This window comes from Lissotriton vulgaris, chromosome 2_1 (genome assembly GCF_964263255.1).
Source record: "Lissotriton vulgaris chromosome 2_1, aLisVul1.2, whole genome shotgun sequence".
In the NCBI taxonomy this organism is placed as follows: Eukaryota; Metazoa; Chordata; class Amphibia; order Caudata; family Salamandridae; genus Lissotriton; species Lissotriton vulgaris.
The window spans coordinates 1047191385-1047219350 of record NC_141687.1 but is presented as its reverse complement, the minus strand read 5'-3'; positions in this window follow the sequence as shown (position 1 = coordinate 1047219350).

Below are 27966 nucleotides of genomic sequence, written 5' to 3'. Positions count from 1 at the left end.
AGGCAAGGCTGCATATTAGCTCCCCTGTTATTTACCATCTACATAAATGACCTAGGCAAGCATTTACTTGGGGCAGCAAGTGACGTACCGTGTGTAGGAGAAGTTAAGATCCCAGCTCTCCTATACGCGGACGATGCTGTACTCATTGCACGCACAGGGGTATGCCTCCAAAAACTGCTAGATGCATTTGAGACTTTCAGGGACCGGTTAGACCTGAGGGTTAATGTCACTAAATCTCACACCATGGTCGTCGGTGCTCAAGGGAAAAAGGCCAAGACGAAGACGAAAACCTTTTTCTGTAAAGGAGAGGTAGTCTCGGGAGTCCCTGTGTTCCCCTATCCGGGAGTTCTTTTTGATAGTAGGGGTACCTGAGGACCCCAGATACGTGCCAAAAGCCTAACGGTTACAAGGACATTCATGGCCATCCTAGGTTTCGCCAAAAGGTTGGGACACAGACCTATGAAGGCCATCATTAAGGTGTATAACAGCAAATCCCTCCCCGTGGCTTTTTATGGCGCATCTCTATGGGGCTATGTGAGCCTGGATAAAATCCAGGTAGCAGAGAATAGATTCTTACACACCGTTTTGTCCCTCCCCCAATCCTCTCCGGTTTTTTCTATCCACACGGAACTTGGTTTGGATTATGTTCAGGACAAACTGAGACTGGCACCGCTAATATATTGGCTTAAGACTTGGCTAAATCCCGAATTAACGTTAAATCACATGATCATGAGGGATGTGATGAGTCTGGAGAAAAGTCACACGATACCATGGCTGGCGTATTTGTTCAAATCTTTTAATGACTTGGGTCGCTCAGACTTATTTACTTCCCCCTCTGGTATTACAAAGCAGGATGTGATTACTACAAAAAAACTGTTTATGTTTAGGGCATGCCTGTTGCGAGAAGAATCACAATTATCAAAGCCTTTTGTTCGAATGCATTATTTGTCACTTCAGTCACTTGCAATGGAGCCTTATTTATGTTTTGTCACAAACCCCTTTCATCGATTTTTGTTAACAAAATTTAGATTTAACCTTATTCATTTTTATTTGGGCAATTTTAACACCTGGATGAAACCTGAGTTAGCACCCCTTGCACTTGTGACAATTTTTCAGTTCAGGATACTTTGCACTTTGTTATGTTTTGTGACTTCTTCTCTGCACCAAGAAAAAAATATTTGCTACCTGTCTTAAGAGAAGCTGGCTTCTCCCAGGTGAGACCTGCCATGCTATATTTAAAATCACTAGGAAATATATGCATTACTTTTGCCATGGCCAATTTCCTTGTGGCAGTAACCAGATCCAGAAGAAGTATGAACTTGCTAAACCAGTGTACATAACCTGATTTTAAACATTTTTAATGAACACACCATGCCAAATTAACTTGTTCACAAAGAAACTGTTTAATTCTTTTTTAATTGTAAATAGTTTTGTTTTTATGTACTTTGTATGATTTTATCAAATCGAATAAAGTTAATTTGACTGACTAACAAAAATTACTTTCTAGGACGTTTTGGACATTGATGATTTACATATGATCTATTTATTAAAGTAATACTCATCTCTCCGCATGAAATTAATTTTCCACATGCTACACAAGTCAATCTCATCTGCCCAAAGTTCTTTTGCAGATTTGGGACCGTTTCCCTTGCCTCTGACTCACTTATTGCTAAGTCATTGGTGGATGTTTTTGCCGGTCGGGGGTTATCCACCAAATCTCGAAGTTGTGCTTTAGAATAATTAAGAGGGTGCCACCTCTCCATGTGCCGATGCATGGTATGATTACCATAGCTATATTTTTTTTTGGTCCCTCTCGAGAGTTTTTTTTTTGCAGATGAGGCAGGTAACGAACCTGGCATTAACTTTCTTTTCATGAGAAGGAAAAGAAATAAATTGCCAGATAAAATTCACTTTCACATGGGACGTTCTTGGCATTTCTTTCAGAAACTTTTACATCACTGTGTCATTTCTTTGTCTATCCTGGTTAAAGCAATGTCATGTAAATAGTTGTTTAAAAAGTTTTTTTTAACGTGTTTACTTTGTTGGAGCGTTGTATATATTTATAAGTTATTAAAGTGTTATATTCCTACTACTTTGTTGGAGTGCTATATATTTTTAATGTGACACATAATTGTGAAGACTTTGATGTACAAAAAGGCATCCCTGGAATCTTCCGCTTCAGGCTCGGTCCCACACACCCTTACAGTGAGAATCCCCTCCCCAATCACAATACAGGATCGTTATCAGATAGTAGGAACGCGTGTGGTGTGACGGATCTCATGAGGTGGGGGCCTTGATCTACTGTAACTCCTTTGAACAGGGGTGATTCTTTACAGTTGGGGCCATAAACTACATCCGCAGGGCTAGGTGATAGCCTGGGACCGGCCTGGACAATCAGACACAGAGGAAGAGGAGTGTCAGATGGGGCGGTAGTGAATAGGGTGAAAGGGAGGTGTCGGGCGGGCACAGGGTGTGATACTCCGGGAAGAACAGAGCAGATGGGGGAGGTTTATGGCCCATGCATGAGAGAGAGAGCAGGGGTGACCAGTGCGTGGGGGAGATGCTTGCGAGGGTGGGGAGCCATGCTGAGGATCGGCGGCGTGCAGAGAGTGGGTCTGGTCAAGGCATCTAAAATGGCTGCCGTGCACGACAAAAGTGTGGCATTGGAAAAAAGCAAGATGGCGCAGACAATGTTTATCAATACGAATTAATTTATAACAATTATTTTTAACAATATATTTACTCGCAGTGTCAAAATGGCGGTCAACACTTCCTGATTTCCTTCGAATCGAACGTTAACAGACGTCACGATCGGCGGCATGCAGAGAGTGGGTCTGGTCAAGGCATCTAAAATGGCTGCCGTGCACGACAAAAGTGTGGCATTGGAAAAAAAGCAAGATGGCGCAGACAATGTTTATCAATACGAATTAATTTATAACAATTATTTTTAACAATATATTTACTCGCAGTGTCTAAATGGCGGTCAACACTTCCTGATTTCCTTCGAATCAAACGTTAACAGAAGTCAAGCGGCAAAAAAAAAAAAAAACGCTCACGCGCAACCGCTGGAAGACAAGTATCAACATATATGAGCCTCCTCAACCACCCTCAGAAAACATAGGGAGTCAGGATACGTCTCCCATACCCCTTTATACCCAATACTCACATTGCTTTTCCTCCATCTTGTAATTTAATTAAATCGAAACACAAAATGGCGAATTCCCGTTTCGCTACCAGTTTGCGACCCGGTTCGCGAACCGAGAAGCGCTTCTACCGCGAAAAATCTATTTTTTTTTATTTGCCCCATGGGACCCTTTAATACCCCAACATCATTCCTAGGGGGTCAAGAGGAGTCTACCTTGCCCCCTTTCATTAAATTCCCCCTTTGTTTTTCTCCTCCTCTTGTCTCTCGATCCTACCGAGAGACAAGATGGCGGCCGCACCGGACTGTTTAGAATGTTGACAGACACCGGAGAGCCAATCAGCTTCGCTTCGCAAAGCTCCGTTACGCGAAAAGTACGCGATCTGGAGCGCTATCCGGGACGCTGTCACAGATATATCAGTTTTTTTAAACATTAATTTCTCAAAATCCACTGGAGCACATATATTGAGACCCAGCAAAGGCACATCGGGCTAACAGTCCCTACAATTTTGCCAAGTTTCGTGTAAATCCATTCAGCCGTTCGAGCTAAAAGTGAGGCCAAACGCCCTATGGAAAAATGAATGGGAAAAACGCGTTTTGGGACCCCCCTTTTTTCTCGGCCCCCCCCCCCCCCCCAGAAACAAAATGTGCCATTTTCCTGAAAATTTCAGCCGATTCCGTCCACAAACGCCAAAGTTATTAGACATAGAATTTTCAAAAGTCCCATAGAGAAAAAATCCTAACTATATATACCTACTGGCTATCGCCAGTAGGATATATATATATATATATATATATATATATATATATATATATATATATATATATATATATATATATATATATATATATATATATATATATATATATATATATATATATATAACCTACTGATATTCTCCAGTAGCTAGTTATAATTAGGACTTGATTTCTATTAAAATGCTGTTTTTCAATTGCCTATATCTTTGGTGCTGGTTGACGAATCTTGAGAAAAGGTTTTGCAAACAATTCTACACTCACCTCAGCTTTGTGTCTGGCAAGTTTCTGTGTGGCCTGCTAAGTGGGGGCTGAGAAAAAGGGGGGTCCAAATGTGTTTCCCCATGTTAATTTCCATGGGACCTGTAAAGAAGCCTACAGCCTGAACTGCTGGGCGAATTACATTGAATTTGGCAGAAAGGTAGATTTTGTTACGCAGGTCACGCTTTCACTTAATTGGTGTAAATCCGTTCAGTATTTTTAGAGATATTAACTGGAAAACCAATTCATATATGTAGGAATGTGGATCCTCTGAGGTCCACCCATGGAAGATCCATGGATTCATGTGCCACACCTTAGTACTGATTGGCTGACTACACCTTCACAGAAAAGTTGTGGATGCCATTTTGTTTTTCTTTGGAAAATAGTCTCTGAGTTGAAAATGTGTTTCCAAATTGAATAAAGGGATCAGGTGAGATGTTTTATGATCCCTTGTACATGTTGTAAAAGAGGGCGGAGCATGTATCCTAGGGTCAGGAAATCCACAAATCCTGCGCTGTGCTCAGCACAGCTCCCATGTAACTCCACGAAAATCCGCAGATTTAGCACGGCTGGAAACTATATATTTTTTTTACAATCTTGCTTCCTCTCAGAGCTACTCATATACCCATACAGGCAATGCCACACGCACTCACAAACCCATACTGACACTCTCACATCCACTCTTACACCCATACAGACACTGTCACATCAATTCACAATCCCATACAGACTCTCACACCTACTCACAAACCCATACAGAGTCTCTTACTCCCACAGTTACACCTATATAGACACTTTTAAACCCACTCATATTCCTATACAGACACTGTCACACCCTTTCAGCTATTTTACAGACACTGTTACACCCATTCAAAAACCCATACAGAGACTCTAACTCCCGCACTTACAACCATACAAAGACTTTGACACCCACTCACATACCCATACAGAGCCTGTCACACCTTCTCTTACACCTATGTAGACACTGTTACACCCATTTACAGTCCCATACATAGACTGTCATATACACACTTACCTCTGTTTAGACAGTTTCACATCCAATTGCATACCCATAAAGACAGTGATAAAACAACCATTTAGACATTTTATAGACACTGTTATATCCATTCACAAACTCATAGAAAGTCTCTCCAGTGCACACGTACATCCATGGAAAGACGTTTACACCCAGTCACATACCTATAGAGACTGTGTGAGACCCACTTTTACACTTATGCAGACGCTATTACAGCCTTTCACAAACCTATAAATAAACTCTCACATCCACACTTACATTGATACAGAGACTTTCACACCCTCTCATATACTCATACAGACTGTCGCACATCCAGTGTTATACCCATGCAGATACTGCACACATATTCACAAACCCATACAGAGACCTTCACATAGCCATATAGAAAGTGCTACACTCATTCAAATATTGTACATACAATCTTACACCAGTTCAAAAAAGCATACAAAAACTAATATATTCATAGTTACACCTATAAAGTCATTTTTATAGGCACTCACATAGTGATGCACAGAGTCTCACACCTAGTGGTATAGTCACACAGACACTGTTGCAACAAGAAAAATATGCATTTAGACACGTATGCACCTTAAATTGTATCCATATAGACTCTGTTATAACAATTTTGAGATCCATTCACAACTGTCTACTAAAAATATAACAATTTGGTGTATTGCATTGAATGTGTGCTTTTGAGTTGCAGATCCACAATGGATCTGCTGAACTTGATAAATTCTTTCAAAAATTAGGTTTACCATTGAAATAGCTGTTTGGGACATAGGGTGGCTCTTATGAGAGCTTTTGTATTCATTGTATGTTTATCATGACTACATAGACGAGCAAATGCAGAGTTTCAAGTTGATGAAAAATACTCTGCTACCTTCATCTGTGTAGTACACACTATCTCTCCTGTATATTTCCTGCATGTTGAGGCAAAGGTTAATATTGTAGACAGAGGCCATGTTATTGTCACTTTAGTCCTGATTTCCTCAGGACACAAGGGGACCTCATCGCCCCAGCAGCAGTGTGCCAAGTGGCTAATTTCCAGTATTTGTAAAAAAGGGGCATGGCCTCGGACCACCTCTAAGCAATATCACTGTGTGGGACTTACTGAAGGTACCTGGTGGGCTAGGTGGCCCCTAAGGGCCCTCTCCAGTGAAGGGGACTTCATCCCCAACCCAGAGCACGCTAGGACGCGCGTCTGCAGAGTAGTGCTGAGAGGGAGTTTGGCCTCTGGCGAGTTGCTGGTTTATTTATTTTTTTAATTTGGCCCCCCTTCCCTCCAGCCTTTTAGGACCCCATCCCCCAGGACCTGAGCCATTTAAAAAATAAAGTGAAATTGAATCGGGAGGGGGATGCAAGGCCCCTTTCCCCGGGGCCTATTTTGGTCCCAGGAACTCCATCCCTGAGACATGGCTAGCACACTGCTATCCACCCCTACTAATCCTCTACTTAAAAACATTGATAGAAAAGCAGACATTTGAGGTGAGCAAATTTAGAGTGTCGCTGGTGTTGAGGGTGCTCTATACAGGAGCTGCCTTCCACCTAAACTTGGGAACTACCCAGCGTTCTCTCCTTTCTTTTTTGCATAATTTATGCGTCACTCTATGCCTGAAAAGGTTATTGTTTTGACTCATACTGGGCGGTCCCTTGTATCTGGACAAAGCAAAACCTCTCTGAAGAGCTGTAATGACAGTGAAACACGTGTCAGGGGTTGCTTTTATTCATTTCTGGTTGGCTTGGATGGTATTTTACCAATTCAAAGCTGTAATATTGTGCCTGAAATGATAAATGGCTTTTGTCATTTTACAGCTCGCGTGGATAGCACTTTGCTAATTCTATGCTTTAAGACTTTGCTGTACAAATGGCAAAATACTTTGTCCATTTCTATCTCAGCGTGGATAGCACTGTGCTAATCCTATGCTTAAAAACTTTGATAGAAAAGCAGATATTTGAGGTGAGCAAATTTAGAGGGTCGCTGGTGTTGAGGGTGCTCTATACAATACAGGAGCTGCCTTCCACCTAAACTTGGGAACTACCCAGAGTTCTCTCCTTTTTTGCATAATTTATGCATCACTCTATGCCTGCAATGGGTATTGTTTTGATATATATATATATATATATATATATATATATATATATATATATATATATATATATATATATATATATATATATATATATATATATATATATTCACTGAAAAAACCATAGGTTTCACACCAGTTATAGTTAGCTGGAAATTTTACTGATATAAAACCATTGAAATTCCCACGTTATAGTTAGATGGACTCACTATAACTTGCGCGTGCAATGCACTGCTGATGACGTCACATATTACATCACTCATGACAGGGTCAGTGACATCACTCATGACATCACTGATGACACCATCCAGTGAATGTGTGTCTTTCTGAAAAATAAATATATTTTATATATGTATATGTAAAAGTTGATGGAAGAATAAATGTTTAAATAAGTGTCTAAATGGATGGTTTTTAAAAATTGATTGGTTAACTGGCTTATTAAGACATCATCAGCAGTGCATTGCACGCGCAAGTTATAGTGAGTCCATCTAACTATAACGTGGGAATTTCAATGGTTTTATATCAGTAAAATTTCCAGCTAACTATAACTGGTGTGAAACCTATGGTTTTTTCAGTGAATTTCATAGGTTTTTTAAATGCTAATTCCTTTGTATATCGAGTTTCTAACCTTTTTTTTTTTTTACAATTTGCTGTTTTTTTTAAAGTATTCATTTTTTTTAATATAATTTTTTTCTTTTGCGCTCTGGGTGCGCGCTCCGGGAAGCTTTCAGATAAGCTCTCCGGTAAGCTTTTCCGTGAGCTCATCTGAAAGCGCACCCAGAGCGCAACTGTCGTTCGTGAAAAAAAATATGAATGAAAAGTTAATAATAATGCAAAACATTTCGTACCATACAAATAAAATTAGTTTTTTTTAATAAGGAAAATGATTATGCATTTCTGTAAAAGTTTGATGACGTCACTTCGGCGCGCAACGTAAGTGCCCTCGGAAGCGCCTACGTTCGCGGCGCATAAACGCACGCAAAAGCGCCTACGATCGCGCCACGTTTGCGCCCCGGAAGCGCCTACGATCGCGCTGCGTAAACGCACCGGAAGTGCTCCGGAGCGCGCAGCGTAAACGCGTCGGGTCATGTGACCCTAAAATAACACTTTTCATTGGTTGCTAACAGTTTTTTTTTACAATGAATGAAATCCCCACCCATTTCCTTCACTTCTTCTTTCACTTTTGTGACTGAAAGACCTGCCTTTTTGCTCTTGCATATTTCTTGGATAATCATGGCTGCCAGACCATCCAGCAGTGAAGATGAGCCTGAATTCATTGATGAAGAGCCTCCTCAGCCGAAGGTCAAAGAGCATTTCATCTGGAAATTTTTTAAGTTTCCAGCAGATCAGAAAAAGGTGAATGCACCAAAAGTAGAGTGCAGGATCTGCAAACAGGTCCTGTCACGGGGTAACCCCATAAAAAAGTACTCTTTTGGCAACTTCACCATGATTCGCCATGTGGAGAGGAGGCACCCCCAGAATTTTGCCTGGGAAAGTGTCAGGGCTCTGGCACAAGAGGTTCCCAGAGATGGGGCCTCTACATCAACCGGAGGAGCAACTTCTTCTGGGAGAGAGCAATCGCAGGAGCAGGTGGCAAACATACAACCTGCATTTAACCATGGGGTTGTCAAATGCAGATACTGCAATCAACTCCTCACCTATGGGGAGCAAAGTGTCCTGCTCATGGTTCGAGCATTGGAGAACCATCGCTGCCCTTCCCACCCCTAATTTTTTTGTTTTCTTTTTGCTCCTGTTGAGCAGTTTCCATTCCCTGTTTTTGTTCCTGTTCAGTTAAAAGAAGAAAACCAAAAGTTCTTTTCAGAACTACCTCCAATTCTCATCAAAGAGCTATATTCTTAAAAAAATGAAGAGTAAGTGAAATATAGTGCATTGATAATTGAAAGGAGAATGAGTAAGAAAGAACAGAAAGGTATGAGAGGTGAAAGGAAGTGAAGTAGGAGGAATGAAAGAAGGTGAGTGTTAGAAAAGAAAGTTATGACACAGTGAATAAACTGGAGGCCTCATTTCTGAAAAGTGACGCATCGCTACGTGAAAACAGCAATGCGTCACTTTTGTGGACGCACTCCTTATGACATTCCAGATATGTCATATTTAATATATGACTAATCAATTCGCAAGGAGTTACAGATATGTCAGTATTTCTGACGTATCTGTAAACACAAAAGTAACGCATTGCTGGAGTGCGTCACAAAAGTGACGCAACTCCAGTAATGTGTCCTTTCACATGGAAAAAGCACCATGTGAAAGGTTTGCTGTGAAGCAGGCGCAAGATTTTGGCGCAACAGCATCCTAAAAGTGACGCACTGCGTCATTATTACCAAGCTTTTTGCAGGGGAACACCCCCTCTGCATGCATTATACCTGACACTATTTTTAAAAAGTGACGCATCTAGGTACATGGGTCACTTTTTAAAACTCTGCGCCACATTATATCTGCATCAGGTATAATGTATGCAGAGGGGGCATTCCCCCGCAAAAAGCTTGGTAATAACGACGTACTGAAATCTATGAGATTTCTCTGCGTCACTTTTAGGATGCTGTTGCGTCAAAATCTTGCGCCTGCCTCGCGTCACTTTCATGTTTACAGATATGTCAGAAATACTGACGTATCTGTAACTCCTTGCAACATGATTCGTCATACATTAAATATGACACATCTGGAATGTCATAAGGAGTGCGCACAGAAAAGTGACGCATCACACCAGCAGTGTAATAAAATGTGCCTCGTTGCACTATATTTAAAGGACGCAACAGCATCCTAAAAGTGACGCAGTGAAATCTCAAACATTTCACTGCGTCGCTATTACAAAGCTTTTTGCGGGGGAACACCCCCTCTGCATGCATTATACCTCACGCAGATATAATGTGGCGCTTGATTTTAAAAAGTGACCCATCTACCTAGATACGTCACTTTTTAAATATAACGCAACGAGGCACATTTTTTTACACCACTGGTGCGATGCGTCACTTTTCTGTGCGCACTCCTTATGACATTCCAAGTAACGCATTGCTGGAGTGCGTCACAAAAGTGACGCAACTCCAGTAATGTGTCCTTTCACATGGAAAAAGCACCATGTGAAAGGTCTTGCGTCAGTCTAACACCTGCTGTAAAGCAGGCGCAAGATTTTGACGCAACAGCATCCTAAAAGTGACGCAGTGAAATCTCAAAGATTTCACTGCGTCGCTATTACAAAGCTTTTTGCGGGAGAACACCCCCTCTGCATGCATTATACCTGACGCTATTTTTAAAAAGTGACGCATCTAGGTACATGGGTCACTTTTTAAAACTCTGCGCCACATTATATCTGCGTCAGGTATAATGTATGCAGAGGGGGCATTCCCCCGCAAAAAGCTTGGTAATAACGACGTACTGAAATCTATAAGATTTCTCTGCGTCACTTTTAGGATGCTGTTGCGTCAAAATCTTGCACCTGCCTCGCGTCACTTTTATGTTTACAGAAATACTGATGTATCTGTAACTCCTTGCAACATGATTCGTCATACATTAAATATGACACATCTGGAATGTCATAAGGAGTGCGCACAGAAAAGTGACGCATCACACCAGCAGTGTAAAAAAATGTGCCTCGTTGCACTATATTTAAAAAGTGACGCATCTAGATAGATGCGTCACTTTTTAAATATTGCATAACAATGCGCATTTTTTTACACCGCTGGTGCGTCACAAAAATTGACGCACAGGAGGCGCAAAACTGGCAGCGCAAGGCCTTCATAAATATGGTCCTGGATTTTCCCCGTGCTTCGACGGTGCGCGTACCATGCGCTTCCCCCGCGCAAAACGAAAAAAAAAATAAAAAATGTAATGCCCCGCAGGACCCTATTTTAGCCCCTACATCAAACCTAGGGGGTCAGAGGGGGTCTACTCTTCCCCCTTATGGTCATTTGCCCCTTTTTTTTTCAAACCCCTTGTGTCTCGATTTTACCGAGACACAAGATGGCGGCCGCTCCAGACTGTTTAGAATGTTTACAGACACCCAAGAGCCAATCAGCTTCCTGCGCGCAAGTCGCGTGTCGCGCCTGGAGCGCACTCCGGTGCGCGCACCGGAGAGCGCCTATAGATATATATATTTTTTGGCACCTAAATTACTCAAAATCCACTGCAGCACATATCTTGAGACATAGCAAAGGCACATCGGGCTACCAGTCCCTTCAATTTTGCCAAGTTTGGTGGAAATCCATTCAGCCGTTCGGGCTAAAAGTAAAATCGACCGCCCTATGGAAATTTACATGGGGAAAACGCGTTTTGGGACCCCCCTTTTATCTCGGCCCCCGCTTGACGTATTCCTCCCAAACTTTCAAGGAAGGACCGGAGCTCGACGAGGCCATTTTCAGGAAATTTTCAGGCAGATTCGTCAACCGGTGCCAAAGTTATTCCAAATAGAATTTTGAGATTTAACATTGAAAAAAATCCTAACTATAACTACCTACTGGCGACCGCCAGTAGGTAATATATATATATATATATATATATATATATATATATATATATATATATATATATATATATATATTACCTACTGGCGGTCGCCAGTAGGTAGTTATAGTTAGGATTTTTTCGCTGGTCTTCGAGTGCATTCACGCTACATTGGGAGCGTGTGGTGAGACTGAATATATAGCGTGAATGCACTCGAAGACCAGCGATAATCACCACTCTATTAAACCATCCGACAGTGGTTCGTGAATGTTCAGTTTATTTCCAGCATGTTATGTTATGTTATGTTATGTTATGTTATTAAATTATTTATTGAGCGCACTAACACTGATTAGTTTCTAGGCGCTAATTTGACAGTAACACAACAGGGGTAAGAAAAGATAGGTTAAAAAGCTTGTCTGAAAAGCCATGTCTTCAGAGCCTTCCGAAAAGGTAGAAGATCTTGACAGAGCCGTATTTCCAGTGGAAAGGTATTCCATAAATAGGGAGCAAGTGTTGCAAACCTCCGTCCACCAGAACGTTTAAGCTTAAACGGGGGGATCTGAAGAAGACCTAGGTGGAGAGAGCGAAGGTTGCGAAGGGGAACATAACTGGTGATTAATTGATTAATAAATTCAGGACTTCTGCCATGCAGTGATTTAAACATCATACAGCCTGCCTTAAAGGCACAGCGTTGTGTGATCGGAAGCCAATGCAATTTAATGAGAAGGTGGGTCGCTGCTTGCCACCTCGGTTGCTTCAGAATCATCCTGGCAGCATAGTTCTGTACCATCTGGAGACGCTTGAGTAGATAGCCTGGAAGACCCAAATAGATGGCATTGGCGTAATCCAGATGGGACAGAACAGTGGCAATCACAACCTGGGTAGTAGCCTCCGGCGTAAGTAAACGCCGAACCTTCCTGATTTTTTTGAGTTGGTAAAAACACTTGGAGACCACCTGACCCACTTGTGCCTTGAGAGAGAGGTCAGTGTCCACAATGACTCCCAATGTTTTAGCCGATGGTGATGGTTGTGGAGCTTGACCCAGGTCTGGGGGCCAGTATTGGGGGCCCCAGTGTTTGGCACTATCCCCGGTCAATACCAGTTCAGTTTTACCTGGGTTTAATTTTAATTGATTTTGGTCCATCCAGGATTTAATAAACCTCATGGTCGACTGGAAGTGACTGACAGATTTTGCGGAGTTGTCAATGGTGAAGAGTAACTGCAGATCATCTGCGTAATTAAATACTCTCACCTGTCTATCCCTCAAGGTTTGTATAAGGGGGAATATGTAAATATTAAAGAGGTGAGGTGACAGGGAGGAGCCCTGTGGCACTCCGCATGGGGTAAGTTGTTTAACACCGGTTAGGTCCCCTAGTCGCACCGCTTGAGAGCGGTCCTCCAAGAAGGATCTCAACCAACAGGCCGCCGTGCCCCGGATGCCGGCCTGTCCGACACGGTCGACCAAAATATTGTGGTTGACCGTGTCGAACGAGGCCGACAGATCCAGGAGCACCAGTGCCTGGGGAGAGCGTCTGTCTGCACAGTCTCGGAGGGTGTCCAGCACTGCGGTGACCACTGCCTCCGTTGAATGTGCAGGCCGAAAACCAGCCTGATGGGGGTCAAAGCAGGAGGACTCCTCCAGGAAGTTAGACAAGGTTTTCGCCACGTGTGCCTCTAGAATTTTTGCCAAGTAACGCAACAAGGAGATGGGCCTATAGTTTGCCTTACATGCCGGGTCAGCCCCCGGTTTTTTTAGTAGAGGTATAACCGTGGCTTCTTTGAAGGCAGACGGGACTATGCCCGACAGGAGGGAGTCATTAAGGAGGGCAAGAACTGGGGTAGGGTAGGCGGAGAAGCATTCTTTCAGGATACGGGGGGGGGCAGATATCCAGTGGTGAGCCGGATTTAACTCTCATCAGAAGTTCCGAGAGCTGGCAATGAGTTATGGATGGAAAGTTGGTAAGAGTGGCAGAACCGGTCTTGATTGCCATGCCGGTCGTGATTGGCGTCTTTGGTTGGAGAATGTTAGCTTTTATATCTGTAATTTTGTCACTAAAGTAGGTGTTGAGTGAGTCAAACAAACACTGGGTAGAAATTACGGACGGACATTCTCCAAGTTGGTCAGTTCGTTAAAAACCAAAAAGATGTCTTTGGATTTGTTTGTTGATTCTAGGATACGAGAAGAGAAACACTCTGTCTTCGCTGCAGCGATGGCGTTCATGTATTCCTTCCTCGCCCTAGTATATTTAGTTTTTTCCTCAATATCGTATTGTAGCATGAAACAACAGTGCATGGAACCAACCCCCCATATATATATATATACACATTGGGCTGATCGGCAGAAAGCACAGCTCCCAGTAACCCGGAAGCATCTACAGTTCCAGTGAAGGAGCAGCTGTGTCAGCCCTCAGATTGCAACACCCTCCTGGTCCAGGCAGAAACAGATGGATAACTCTCACAGCTGTGATCGAGTCGAGGTCTACAGTAAGTGCCTGAACAGTGGTGATTGCTGAGCATATCTGTGCTGGGGTAGGAGTGAAGGATAGCAAAGCAGGCGGAACCATTGGTGGGAAGTGACCTGCGGCGCTATTTGCACAAAGACTACATCAGTAAAGAGTACAACACATTGGCTGCCGCTGACATGGTGAGAAGCCACGAAGAAGCTGCGGTTGATATGTTCAATGACTTGCCAGTAACAGAAGCACAACTCCGAAATGCCCCACTTGTGGCAGGACCTGTGGGTTGCAAAATGAAAGATTTGTTTCTGTAGAAAGCCATGCGAACAGAGCAGGCTAAATGGTGGGAGAAAAAATCCCTTTCCCGGTACTTAGATGTGGGACGGGTGCCACGAGGATTGCGCATCATGTTGGCCCCCAGCTTCGAAAATCCAGATCCAAATATGTTATCGGAGTGAGCAGAATGTAATTTGGACTCTTCTAGTCGGTTATTAAGAATACTGATAAAATATGTGACGGTGCGACTCTGCAGGTAAAAATAACAGAGTTGAATGAGTAGATTTCTGCCATGAATGATGTGACACTGGAGAAAAAATACCGTGATGAGATGATTGGTAGATTAGCAAAAGTAAAACCTACAAATTTCAGAGAGATAAATTAGATTACCAAAACGGTCGCATCTTCACTTTTGCAAAGAAGTATGTCTCTGCTAAAGCTGATAAAAACAAAATCACTACAGAGGCCCCAGGTACAGCAACAGGCATGCGGGAAACTTTGCAATCAGCATCTTCCAAATCGGATTTAAGCTCTGTCCCGGGAAGTGAGTCTAAAGGGGAGCAATTAGCGGTCAGCTCAAGGGTGGGGTTTACAAAAAGAACCCTAGCTCAGGAGGTGGATTGCCTGAGGCACGACCGGAGACAGACCCTGCGCTCACACATCCAAAATCCAGTGCAAGGCAAAGGAACAACGCCAAGCGCTGGAGACGCAGGCAGTGCCGCAAAATCAGGCAGCACAGAGGATCAAGCACCCAAGAAAAGGGCCCAGAAGAATGGAAGCGTCGATAAGGGAACAGACTTATGATACACTGTCGATAATCAACTTGACTAGCGTCCACTTAAGCCCCAAGGAACTAACAACATTGTCACTGGGGTTAACATATTGCCCTCCAAGTAACTTTAACTATACCCGTACTAGATTGGACCTTTTTAAGTACACAATAAAGTTGAAACTAAGGAAATTCCACCTATTGAACAAAAAGAAAACGGGAACTGGCACTGGTCGAAGGGATTCAGAAATATCGAGCTCCCCTGGGGTTCAAGTAGGGGATTATGATTTGTACTGTGACATGCAGGATTTGCATAGGGAAGGGGCCACGGAGGAGAATGATTCTGAAGGCATGTTAACTTTAAGAACCAATGCCCCAGGCTCAACGAACTTTAAACCTAAGTCAACGTTCAATCCGGTGCTCACACATGATAACATCTATGTCTTTAATGAACTGGTGACAACGCAGATTAAGGATTTACATAAATCTACCTTGGCCAATACTAGGAAACATCATAAGCAAAACAGTGCTTATAGCAGTCTGATGAAAAAATTGCAAAGCAATGACAACGTAATCATAAGGCAGTCAGATAAGGGCGGTAATATCGTCCTCTGGCCGAAGGCCATGTACATGGAGGAGGCCATGAAACATCTTAATGACCGGCAGTGCTATGGCAGAAGTGATTGGCCCTCAGTTAAATCTGCGTGGAATACATTCAACTCCAAGTTGTTGGCTTGGAAAAGTACGGGCTTGTTGAGCGGAGATGAATTTAAGTTTTCGAAAACTAATTACCCAGTGATCCCAGTGTTTTATTTGATCCCCAAAGTCCACAAGGACCCAGCGAACCCGCCAGGGAGACCTATTATATCGGCCAAAGGCAGCATGCTGGAAAATACATCCCGATATATAGACCACTTCCTTCAGGAACATGTACAGTCACTTCCATCCTACTTGCGTGACACAGGGGATTTCCTAGAGAAGATCAAATTGATCAGATGGCAATCAGATTATTTATTGATAATGCTTGATCTGCCTGCCCTATATACAAGCATTAATCACTTGGATGGGGTGCGAGCAGTAGAATATTTTATGAGAAAAAAATCAGTCTCGATGCTCAGTCACAACAAAATTATTAGCGAGATGATAAATTTTTGTCTGTGCAATAATTTTTTCCTATTTCAGAACATGGTTTTCCAGCAATTGAGGGGTGTGGCGATGGGGGCCTGCTTCTCCCCGAGTTACGCGTGCTTGCACATGGGATTGTGGGAGGAGCAGGTCCTCAGGACCACGTATGAAGAAACCCTAAGTAACAACATAATATCATGGTATAGGTACATTGATTACCTTTTTATTGTTTGGAATGGCTCAAAATCGAGCGCAGAAAGTTTTATTGCAAACATTAATGTAAATAGTCTGAACTTGAACTTCACAGGCAATATAAGTGATTCAGCAGTAAATTTCCTGGATGTGGAGATTTATGTAGAGGGGGGCAGACTGGAAACCAGGCTTCACAGGAAGGAGACGGCCTGGAATACAGTCATGCATGCCTCAAGCCACCACCCGAGAAATGTTACGGATCAGGCAAATCTGCAGCACGGAAATAGAATGCAGGAAGGCCCAAACTTGCAGTAGGAGTAGATTTTTAGCTCGGGGGTACTCAGTCGGGGTGGTAGATAGAGCAATCGCCAAGGCCAATCAGACCAGGTGTCAGGAACGGCAAGGGGTGGATAACTCGGTGAGTCAACCTAGCCAGACCAGAAGCCCAGACCAGCCAAGACTTATCACTGCTTATAATAGGCAGCATAAACAGCCACATACTATCTTCCGTAGGAATTGGCCCATTGTCAAAGGGGATCCTATTATTGGCATGACCCTGTCAGATAAACCGGAAATTACATTCAGCCAAGTGCGCTCAATGAGTGACATGTTGGTAAAGAGCAGCCCAGAGGTGGCCAGTAAGACCCAATGGCTTCATACCACCAAAGGCTTCATCAAATGTGCTGTTTGCAAGGCCTGTAAACAAGGGAAAAATAAAACATCATATTTGACCCCATTTAGTGATATACCCATCCCTATAACCAAGAAGATAACCTGCAAAACAGATTTTGTGGTATATGTGCTGGAGTGTGTGTGTGGCCTGCGATATGTGGGCAGCACGAAGTTGCAGGTCCACAAACGCATACTCCAGTACATACGCATGGTATTTAATAGGGATGAGTCCTATCCGGTTGCGAGGCATATCAACTCATGTCACAACAATGACATGAGTTGTTTGATGTACTATGCCATCGACACAGTACTGCCACTACGCAGGGGAGGTGACAGGGAGGCCCCGTTTAGGACATTAGAAACACGGTATATTCTCGAACTTAATACCAAGACTCCAAATGGGCTCAACATGGGGGAAGATATGTATACTTGCCTGGGATGAGCTCTATCATTGAGAACGGTGTACCCGTGAATTAATTACGGGACCTCATATGATTTGGGGGAGTAGTAACTGTTACTGAGCCACAAATTTTCATTGAACATGAAACCGAGTTCTTTTAAAGGGTAAAAGGGAGAAATGATAACATCACTAAGGAAGGCCCTTTGGATAACTTTTTAACAACATAAAAATGTATGTAAATCACGTAGAAGGGTACACATTTGGGTTTGGTTCTTTTTTCTTCTTTTTTGTTTGTATTCATCATAATTTGAATACATAGCACCAGTTGACCTAAAGGAAGGGGCAGTTGGGACATGATAATTCCAGGTGACGCATTAGTGCCGATAGTGGCAACACCAATAGTGCCAAATCAAACAATGTTGCCCACTGGGGCTATATTAAGGATGCCAAAATGCCAATATGACATGTTTAAAGCTGCTAATTGTTGCACACTTTGCACTAAATTAGAATGCCATGTTGCACTTAATATCTTGCGATTTTGCACACTTCTGTATTGAGAGTGTAATAGGAATGTTTTTAATAAAAAATATTTATACTTATTTGTACATTTTGTACATCAGATTTTATATATATGTGTTTTATCGAAATATTTATGAATTTTGATATTTGCGGAAATTTGCACCTACGTATATGAAACATTCAAACATGTCAAGCTAGAAATAATTGTGGCATCTTAAATGAGTGGCAATGTATTGACATATGATTGCACTATAGCGCTTCTCGAGGAATGAAAAAAGATAAAATGAAAGGCTTTTTTCTATGTCCTTAGGCCCAGGGTCAGGTGACTAGCACTTGCACTGTATAATAGGGTAGGGTTTTTCACTAACGTCATGTGATCAAGGGCTCAAGGGCCCAGAACGCGTCATGGCGGCAATTGTGTTGTACACGGAATATATATATATATATATATATATGTTAGTTATAGGATTACCCCATGGGCCTCAGGTAATCATCCAGCACTCTCCGGTAGGGTTAAAAGTTCTTTTTATTTATTTATAAAGAATGACACAATACATTGACGCGTTTCGGGAGTTGAACTACCTTGTTCACGATGTTTTTTCCACCATTACTTTTCCCTTTAAAATGCTCTTGCAGTGGTAATAGAAACAAACAATGGACACAGGGTTAAAACAGATCACAATTGTTTGAAAGGTGTCGGCCATATTTTAACGTGTAACTTTTCAGTATTGACAAAGCTTTCCTTTCAATTGCATAGGTGCTAGCTGGTATATATTGCGGAAACAATATATTTGTAATTTTATACAATTTCCCATACACAATATTACTCTTTAATTAAAGTGCTAGTGCTTTTTTTGGGGATAAAAAAGGGAAAAATTACAATTGAAAACAATATTTTCAGTATCTGCAGGCAAGTGCCCCTATCAGTGTTCCTTGTTCTCCACACATATGTAAAACACTGAAGCACCATTATAATTCCCTATGCATGACACACTTCAAAAAAAGAATTATTCTATGTGGATGGTATATGAATACATTATATGAAAAAAGAGAAAACTAAAATTAAATAAGGACTAATGAAGTCCAATTATACGATTAAAAAATATATACATATATTCGAAATTTCATATCTGTATAATAAGTAGATTGTTCTTATGTGTAATCTGCTTGTCCTTCAATAAATCGTACTTTCAAAATAAAGTGCTCGTGCTTATGTAAACTATGATAATTTCTCTCACTGTAAACATTCCACTCTTTTCCATCATAGTACTTCATGAAAAGTGCTAGTGCTTATGTAAACTCTATTCATATCTGTTATAATAAACATTTCCACTCTTTACCATCCTACTATTCTATCCCTGTTTAATTAAAAACAAGTAAACAGTGCTAGTTTAAAGTGCTAATGCATAAGAGAATTTTTTCAAGAGTGCTAAAAAACTGTCTTATTAACTCTGGTGCATTCCATTCATACATCAAAAGTATTACCACTGTCAAGAGAAAACATGTTCCTGATTAAAAACCCAATTAATTCATGGTTACAAGTGCAGTTCCGTGTTTCAGCTTTTCATCATATTGTTACACTAATCAAGACAGACATGTATATAAATCCTCGTCTACATTGAGTCCATACGGTTCTATACAGTTAAAATCCAGAATAAAATATGTCTCTAATTTACGTAATTCCCTTTTACGGTCCCCCCCTCTCTTTCTCTTAGGGACTTCAGCTATGCAAGTATATTGTAAACCCTCCGGGTCACTCTGGTGATGGGACTCAAAATGTCTTGCGACAGGATAGGTTTTGTCACGATTAACAATGGCCCGCCTGTGCTGCAGGATTCTTTGATGAACCGGTAGAGTTGTACTACCTATATATATTTTGGGGCATGGACATTGCAATAGATAAACAACAAAATTACTTTTGCAGGTTAATGATGTCCTAATGGTAATGGTTTTATTAAAGAATGTTTGAAGGCTAGTTCGATTCAGGCCATGTTGGCAGGGCTTACATTTTGTACATCTTCTAAAACCTGGTTTCTGTTTTAACCAGTCAGAGGAACCCTTCTTCCTTTCCACAAATTCACTCTTAATGACCAAATCTTTTAAAGATTTGGATCTTTTGTATGTGATCCCAGGATTTTTTCTCACCTTGGGACCCAACACTGGATTATTTTTTACCAGATACCAGTGTTTATGAAAGATTGATCTCACTTCTTTATGTTTTATGTGAAATGTGGTGATTAATCTGGAATTAATTTGGTTCCCCTGAAGTTTAGACTTCTCCTGCTGTCTTTTCGTATGTGAGGGTTCAAATAAGATTTTCTGACGTTTAAGATCTCTGGCCTTCCTAGCTGCCCCTTTCAAAAAGCCTGGTTTGTACCCCATTTGGATAAACCTTTGTTTCATCTTGTTTTCAATTCTGTCAAATTCCTCCTCAGTACTACACGTTCTTCTAGCTCTATAGTATTCCCCAAGTGGGATACTTCTGATTAATGCGGCAGGATGGGCACTGTCCGCGTGAAGAACTGAGTTCCCTGCAGTTACTTTCCTAAAAATTGTTGTTTCCAATTTCTCATCAGTTGGACTAATTCTAATATCCAAAAAGTCTATTGTGGTCTTACTATGGTGCCCCACAAATTCCAAATTAATGGAGTTTTGATTGAGATCTCCAATAAAAAGTTCGATGTCCGCCTCCATTCCCTGCCACAGCACGAAGACGTCATCGATGAATCTGACCCACAAAAGAATATGTTCAGCCCATTGATCAAGGGGACTGCCCGGAGCAACCGTTCCTCCCACCAGCTGAGATGTAAATTGGCGTAACTAGGTGCAAAACAGGTGCCCATCGCAGTCCCCCGTTCTTGCAGGAAGAAATCATTACCAAACAAAAAAATGTTTTTAGTGAGGCACCACTCCATGAGTTCCAGGATCATTCGATTTTGGGTGGAAAAGCGAGCTGGTCTCTTGTTTAAATAATACTCACTTGCTCTTAACCCATCTACATGTCTAATGCTGGTATGCAGCGTAGATATGTCTAATGTTAGTAAGACCATAGTTTCCTTATGCCAACGGATATCGAAAATACATTTAAAAAAATTAGTAGAGTCCTTGATGTAAGAGGGAAGTGATCTAGCTATTGGATTGAGAAAATAATCAATGTAACGGGAAGCATTCTCAAACAAACTGCCACAGGATGAAATTATAGGTCTTCCGGGTGGGCTAGTGGGGTTCTTGTGCACTTTGGGGAGCATGTAAAATGTCGGGATTGTCAAATTTTCACTTTTGATGAATTTATGTTCATCCCAACTAAGAAGTCCTTCATCTCTCCAATTATCCAATCTTGCAAAAAATTCTATGTCACATTATCATATTCTTTTGGACTAATTTTACTATAACAGCTATGGTCCTGCAATTGGTTAAGAGCTTCTTTTTTATACTGCTCCCTCCCCCACAAAACAATATTCCCCCTTTTATCTGAGGGTTGATAAGGAGCCCATCCTCATTTTGTAATTTTTTCACTGTTTCGTGAAATAAACCTTTCCTGGGATTCATTTTATGTTTATTTTAATCTCCCGGGCATACAAATGTTTTAGGTCCTTTGTTACATTCTCTCCAAATATTACTAGATTCTCTCCGATACTTTGTGGTAAAAATCTTGATGGTGCTCTAAACAGAGCATGATCATTTTCATTTAAGCCAGGTCCTGTTGCCAATATTTCTTCATTTGCTGTTTGATTCAAGTCATCGAGCAGACTTAGCATGTCTTCTATTGCTGGTATGTCGTTCACACTCAAAAAATTCATGTGAAATGTCCAACTAACTATAACGTCCCTGAAACCTATGGTGTTTTTGGTGAAATTTAAAAGTTTTTTTATGCTAATTTCTAACTATAACGTTCCTTAAACCTATGTTTTTTTCGGTGAATATATATATATATATATATATATATATATATATGTATATATACACTGAAAAAACCATAGGTTTTACACAAGTTATAGTTAGGAATTATCATTTAAAAAACCTATTAAATTAACTGAAAAAACCATAGGTTTCACACCAGTTATAGTTAGCTGGAAATTTTTATTGACATAAAACCATTGAAATTCCCACGTTATAGTTAGTTGGACTCACTATAACTTGTGCGCCTGCAATGCACTGCTGATGACGTCACATATTACATCACTCATGACATGGTCAGTGACATCACTCATGACATCACTGGAGGAAGTACGGTCGGCTGTTCTTAATAGCAAAAAAGGTAGGGCTTTAGGACCCGATGTGCTACCATTTGAAATCTACAAAGTAATCTGTTCAACAATCCTTCCCTATCTAACGGATCTGTTTAATAACATTCTGCTGGAAGGGGTTTTGCCCCCCACGTCCTGGGATAAGGCCTCCAAAACTTTGATCCTAAAGCCGGGCAAACCAGCAACTAACTGTGGGTCATATAGACCGATTTCAATTCTTAATACGGATTATAACATTTTTGCATCTGTGTTAGCAAATAGACTGGAAGCGGTGGCAAATAACATCTTGCATATGGACCAGAAGGGATTTGTTAAGGACCGGCAGCTATATGAGCTGACTTATGACCTCATCGGCGCAATAGACATGGCCACGTCCACATCTCTTCCTCTGGCAGTTCTCACGCTCGATGCCACAAAGGCCTTCGATAGGGTAAATTGGGTGTACCTATCGGAGGTCCTGGGAAAGTTTAACTTAGGTGATAATTTTAGGCGGGCTGTAAAACTTTTATATAAAACCCTACCACCTCATTATTGGTTAATGGGGAACTAACAGAGTCATTTAGTATTACGCGCGGAACCCGTCAAGGGTGTCCCCTTTCCCCTCTTTTGTTTGATTTATATATAGAACCTTTTGCCCAATTAATTCGTGATAACCCTAATATAAAACCTTTTATTTTTGAAGGGTGGGAGCGGAAAGTCGCATTATATGTGGACGATGTTCTCATTTTCTCATCCGAGTTGAGTTCGGCGTTTCCAACAGCGATAGCCATTGTAGAAGAGTTTGGGGCAGTATCCGGCTATGAAGTCAACGCTTCTAAAACCGATATCATGGTTTGGAATCATCCTGTGCCGGTGGCAGGGGCACAGCCTAGTTCTATTCTGAGGTATTTGGGTTTAAATACCTATGCGGATATTAATAAGATTGTCCCCTTAAATTTTGCTCTTATGGCTAAGGAGTGTTGTAGGTTGATGAGAACATGGTCAGCTCTCCCTATCTCCCTGTTAGGCAGGTCTAACTTGGTTAAAATGACAATTTTACCTAAGAATATGTTCTTGTTTAGCACTATCCCTCTTTTTTTTTATCCATCCATGATTGCAAAACTCCAAGCTGAAATAAACACATTTAAATGGAACTCTCATACACCCAGATTGGCCTGGAAGAAGATAAGACATCGCCGAGAAAAAGGGGGCCTTGCGGCACCAGATTTGCAGTATTATGGATGGGCCTTTCAAATCTCCCACGTCAGGATGCTTTTAAAGACCCCTAGTTGCATTGGGTGTGGGAAACTATTTTCAGCACTTCTTAAAGGGGAAAAAGTTAGGCCTGCGAATTTTTTGTTAAAGTTTGGTGATCCCAAATATTTCAAAAAAGTCAAGCTTAAGGTATTGAGGGATCTAGCTAGAACATGGAGTAATTTTAGACGTGCACTCAGACTTGACTACTACCACAGTAGGGCTCCACTTTGGGATTCTCCGGGCTCTCCCTCTTGGCTCTTGGATAGTCTAGCTCTACCTGTTAGAGAGGCGGGTCTTGCATCGTGGGGGGACCTGTTGTCGAAGGCAGGTCAGTGTTCCTGTCATCTCCTATATCTTTCTGTTATTATATGGTCATCAAGGGTGAATAATATGAGGACAAAAAAAAAAAAGTAAAGAAAATATAAGTATTCATTTTAAATTTTTTTTTTTTAATCATTTTTTTCCTGGGGCACTCTGGGTGCGCGCTCCGGAAAGCTCTCCGGAAAGCGCACCCAGAGCGCTACTTTCGTTCGTGAAAAAAATATGAATGAAAAGTTAATAATAACGCAAAACATTTCGTACCATACAAATAAAAGCAGTTTTTTTTTATAAGGAAATGAAAATGATTTTGCATTTCTGTAAAACTATGAAGACGTCACTTCGGCACGCAACGTAAGCGCCCCCGGAAGCGCCTACGTTCGCGCCGCGTATGCGCCCTGGAAGCGCCTACGTTCGCGCCGCGTATGCGCCCCGGAAGCGCCTACGTTCGCGCCGCGTATGCGCCCTGGAAGCGCCTACGTTCGCGCCGCGTGTGCGCACCCGGAAGGGCTCTGGTGCGCGCAGCGTCAGCGCGTCAAGTCATGTGACCTTAAAATAACACTTTTCATTGGTTGCTTACATTTTTTTTTACAAAGAATGAAACCCCCACCCATTTCCTTCACTTCTTCTATCACTTTTGTGACTGAAAGACCTGTTTTTTGCTCCTGGATCTTTCTTGGTTTACCATGGCTGCCAGAGAATCCAGCAGTTATGAAGAACCTGAATTCATCAATGAAGAGCCTCCTCAACCAAAGGTGAAGGAACATTTTATTTGGAAATTTTTTAAAATACCACCTAACCAAAAAAAGGTGAATGCTCCAAAAGTGGAGTGCAGGATCTGCAAACAAGTCCTGTCACGGAGTGACCTAAAAAAAAAATTACTCATTTGGGAACTTTACGATGATCCAGCATGTGGAGAGGAAGCACCCCCAGAATTTTGCCCGGGAAAGTGTCAGGGCTCTGGCACAAGAGGTTCCCAGTGATGGGGCCTCTACATCCACCGGAGGAGCAACTACTTCTGGGAGGGGGAAATCGCAGGAGCTCGTGCCAAATATTCAACCTGCTTTTAACCATGGTGTCCTGAGATGCAGATACTGCAATCAACTCCTTACCTTTGGGGAGCAAAGTGTCCAGCTAATGGGTCGAGCATTGGAGAACCATCACTGCCCTTTCCACCCCTATTTTTTTTTGTTTTTTTTGCTCCTGTTGAGCAGTTTCCATTCCCTGTTTTTGTTCCTGTTTTGAAAAAAGAAGAAAACAAAAAGTTCTTTTCAGAACTACCTCCAATTCTCATCAAAGAGCTATATTCTTTAAAAAATGAAAAAGAGTAAGTGAAATGGAGTGCATTGATAATGGAAAGGAAAATGAGTAAGAAAGAACAGAAAGGTATGAGAGGAGAAAGGAAGTGAAGTAGGGGGACTGAAAGAAGGTGAGTGTTGGGAAGGAAAGTAAGGAGAAGAATAGTGAATATGGGGAATGTTGATATTCAAAGAAAATGTTGAAAAGGAACGGGGGTGTGGAAGGGTAAGAAAAGATGCATTGCTGGAGGTGAAGGCTGATGGCCTCATTTATGAAGCCATGCATCACCTTAACACCACCAGAGCATCACTTTTTGTGACGCATCAGTCCAGTAAAAAATGCACCTTATTTATTCATATTTACAAAGTGGCGCATCTAGGTAGATGCGTCACTTTGTAAGCACCTGAGCCACCTTATTCCTACGTCAGGTGTAATGTATGCAAAAGGGACGTATTGACGCAAGAAAGGGTCGTAGAAGTGACGCAGTGAAATCTATGACATATCACTGCATCACTTTTATGACGCTGTTGCTTCCAAATATTACGCCTGTTTCACAGCAGGCGTGCCGGCCCTTTCACATGGGGCTTGGCCCCATGTGAAAGGATGCATTGCTGGAGTAGCTTCATTTTTGTGACACACTCCAGCAATGCTTCACTTTTGTGCTTATAGATACGTCTGAAATACTAACGTATCTAAAAGAACTTCCAACATAATACGTCATAAATTTAATATGACGCATGAGTAGAAGACTGAAGGACTCATTTATGAGGACATGCGTCACTTTAACGCCACCGATGCGTCATTTTTTGTGACGCACCAGTGCTGTAAAAAATGCACCTTATTCAGTCATATTTACAAAGTGACGCATCTAGGTAGTTACGTCACTTTGTTAGCCCCTGCGCCACATTATTCCTACCTCAGGTGTAATGTATGCAAAAGGGACGTATTGACGCAAGAAAGGGTCGTAGAGGTGACACAGTGAATAAACTGGGAGCCTCATTTCTGAAAAGTGACGCATTGCTGCGTGAAAACAGCGATGCGTCAATTTTCGGTGCGCACTCCTTACGACATTCAAGATGTGTCATATTTAATGTATGACGAATCATGTCGCAAGGAGTTACAGATACGTCAGTATTTCTGACGTATTTGTAAGCACAAAAGTGACGCATTGCAGGAGTGTGTCACAAAAGTGACGCAACTCCAGTAATGCGTCCTTTCACATGGGGAAAGCCCCATGTGAAAGGTCTTGCGTCAGTCTTACACCTGCTGTGAGGCAGGCGCAAGATTTTGACGCAACAGCATCCTAAAAGTGACGCAGTGAAATCTCATAGATTTCACTGCGTCACTATTACAAGGCTTTTTGCGGGGGAACGCCCCCTCTGCATACATTATACCTGACGCAGGTATAATGAGGCGCAGGGTTTTAAAAAGTGACCCATCTACCTAGATGCGTCACTTTTTAAATATAGCGCAACGAGGCGCATTTTTAACACCGCTGGTGCGTCACAAAAAGTGACGCACAGGCGGCGCAAAACTGTTGCAAGGCCTTCATAAAAAAGGCCCTGGATTTTCCCCATGCTTCGCTCCCCGGTGTGCTTCCCGGTGCGCATACCGGGAGCTCCCCCCGCGCAAATCGATTTTTTTTTAAATGCCCCGCGGGACCCTATTTTAGCCCCCACATCAAACCTAGGGGGTCAGGGGGGTCTACCCTGCCCCCTTATAGTCATTTCTCCCTTTTTTTATGTCAGCTCTTGTGTCTCGATCCTACCGAGACACAAGATGGCGGCCGCTCCGGACTGTTTCGAATGTTAACAGACACCCGTGAGCCAATCAGATTTCCGTGCGCAAGTCGCGTTGCACGCCCTGTGCGCTCCCCGGTGCGCGTACCGGGGCACGCCTATAGATATATATATTTTTTTGAACCTAAATTACTCAAAATCCACTGGAGCACATATCTTGAGACATAGCAAAGGCACATCGGGCTACCAGTCAAGCCAAGTTTGGTGGAAATCCATTCAGCCGTTCGGGCTAAAAGTGAGGTCGACCGCCCTATGGAAATTAACATGGGGAAAACGTGTTTTGGGACCCCCTTTTATCTCGCCCCCCACTTGACGAATCCCCCCCTAACTTTTAGAGAAGGACCGGAGCTCGAAGAGGCCATTTTGAGAAAATTTTCAGGCAGATTCTTCAACCGGCGCCAAAGTTATTCCAAATAGAATTTTGAGATTTAACATTGAAAAAAATCCTAACTATAACTACCTACTGGCGACTGCCAGTAGGCAATATATATATATATATATATATATATATATATAAGGAGGAAGTTAGACTCACCTCGTTTTCAGCTACGGCATCTGAGGAAGGCTCATGCGAGCAGAAATGCATTATGCCACAAAAGCTGCTGAATAAAGAACCCCCGGCAATCTCCCCGCTGTGTCCTCATGCTTCTTTGTTGGAGAGGTGTTCTTTGGATATATATATATATATATATATATTGTCCATTGCCGGTTCCTTTTGCCACTCAGACAGCGCTCAGAACGGGTGCGGCGCCCTGCAGCTGAACCACGCTGCTAATACATTCTCCACAGCTCCCTCACGAAGGAAACAAATGGGTCGCACTCCACGGGTTATATTTAGCAGTTTTTTTTATTTTCTCATCATATTCCACAGGCAGATATTACGATCTACGCGTTTCGGTATTTCAAATACCTACTGGTGGT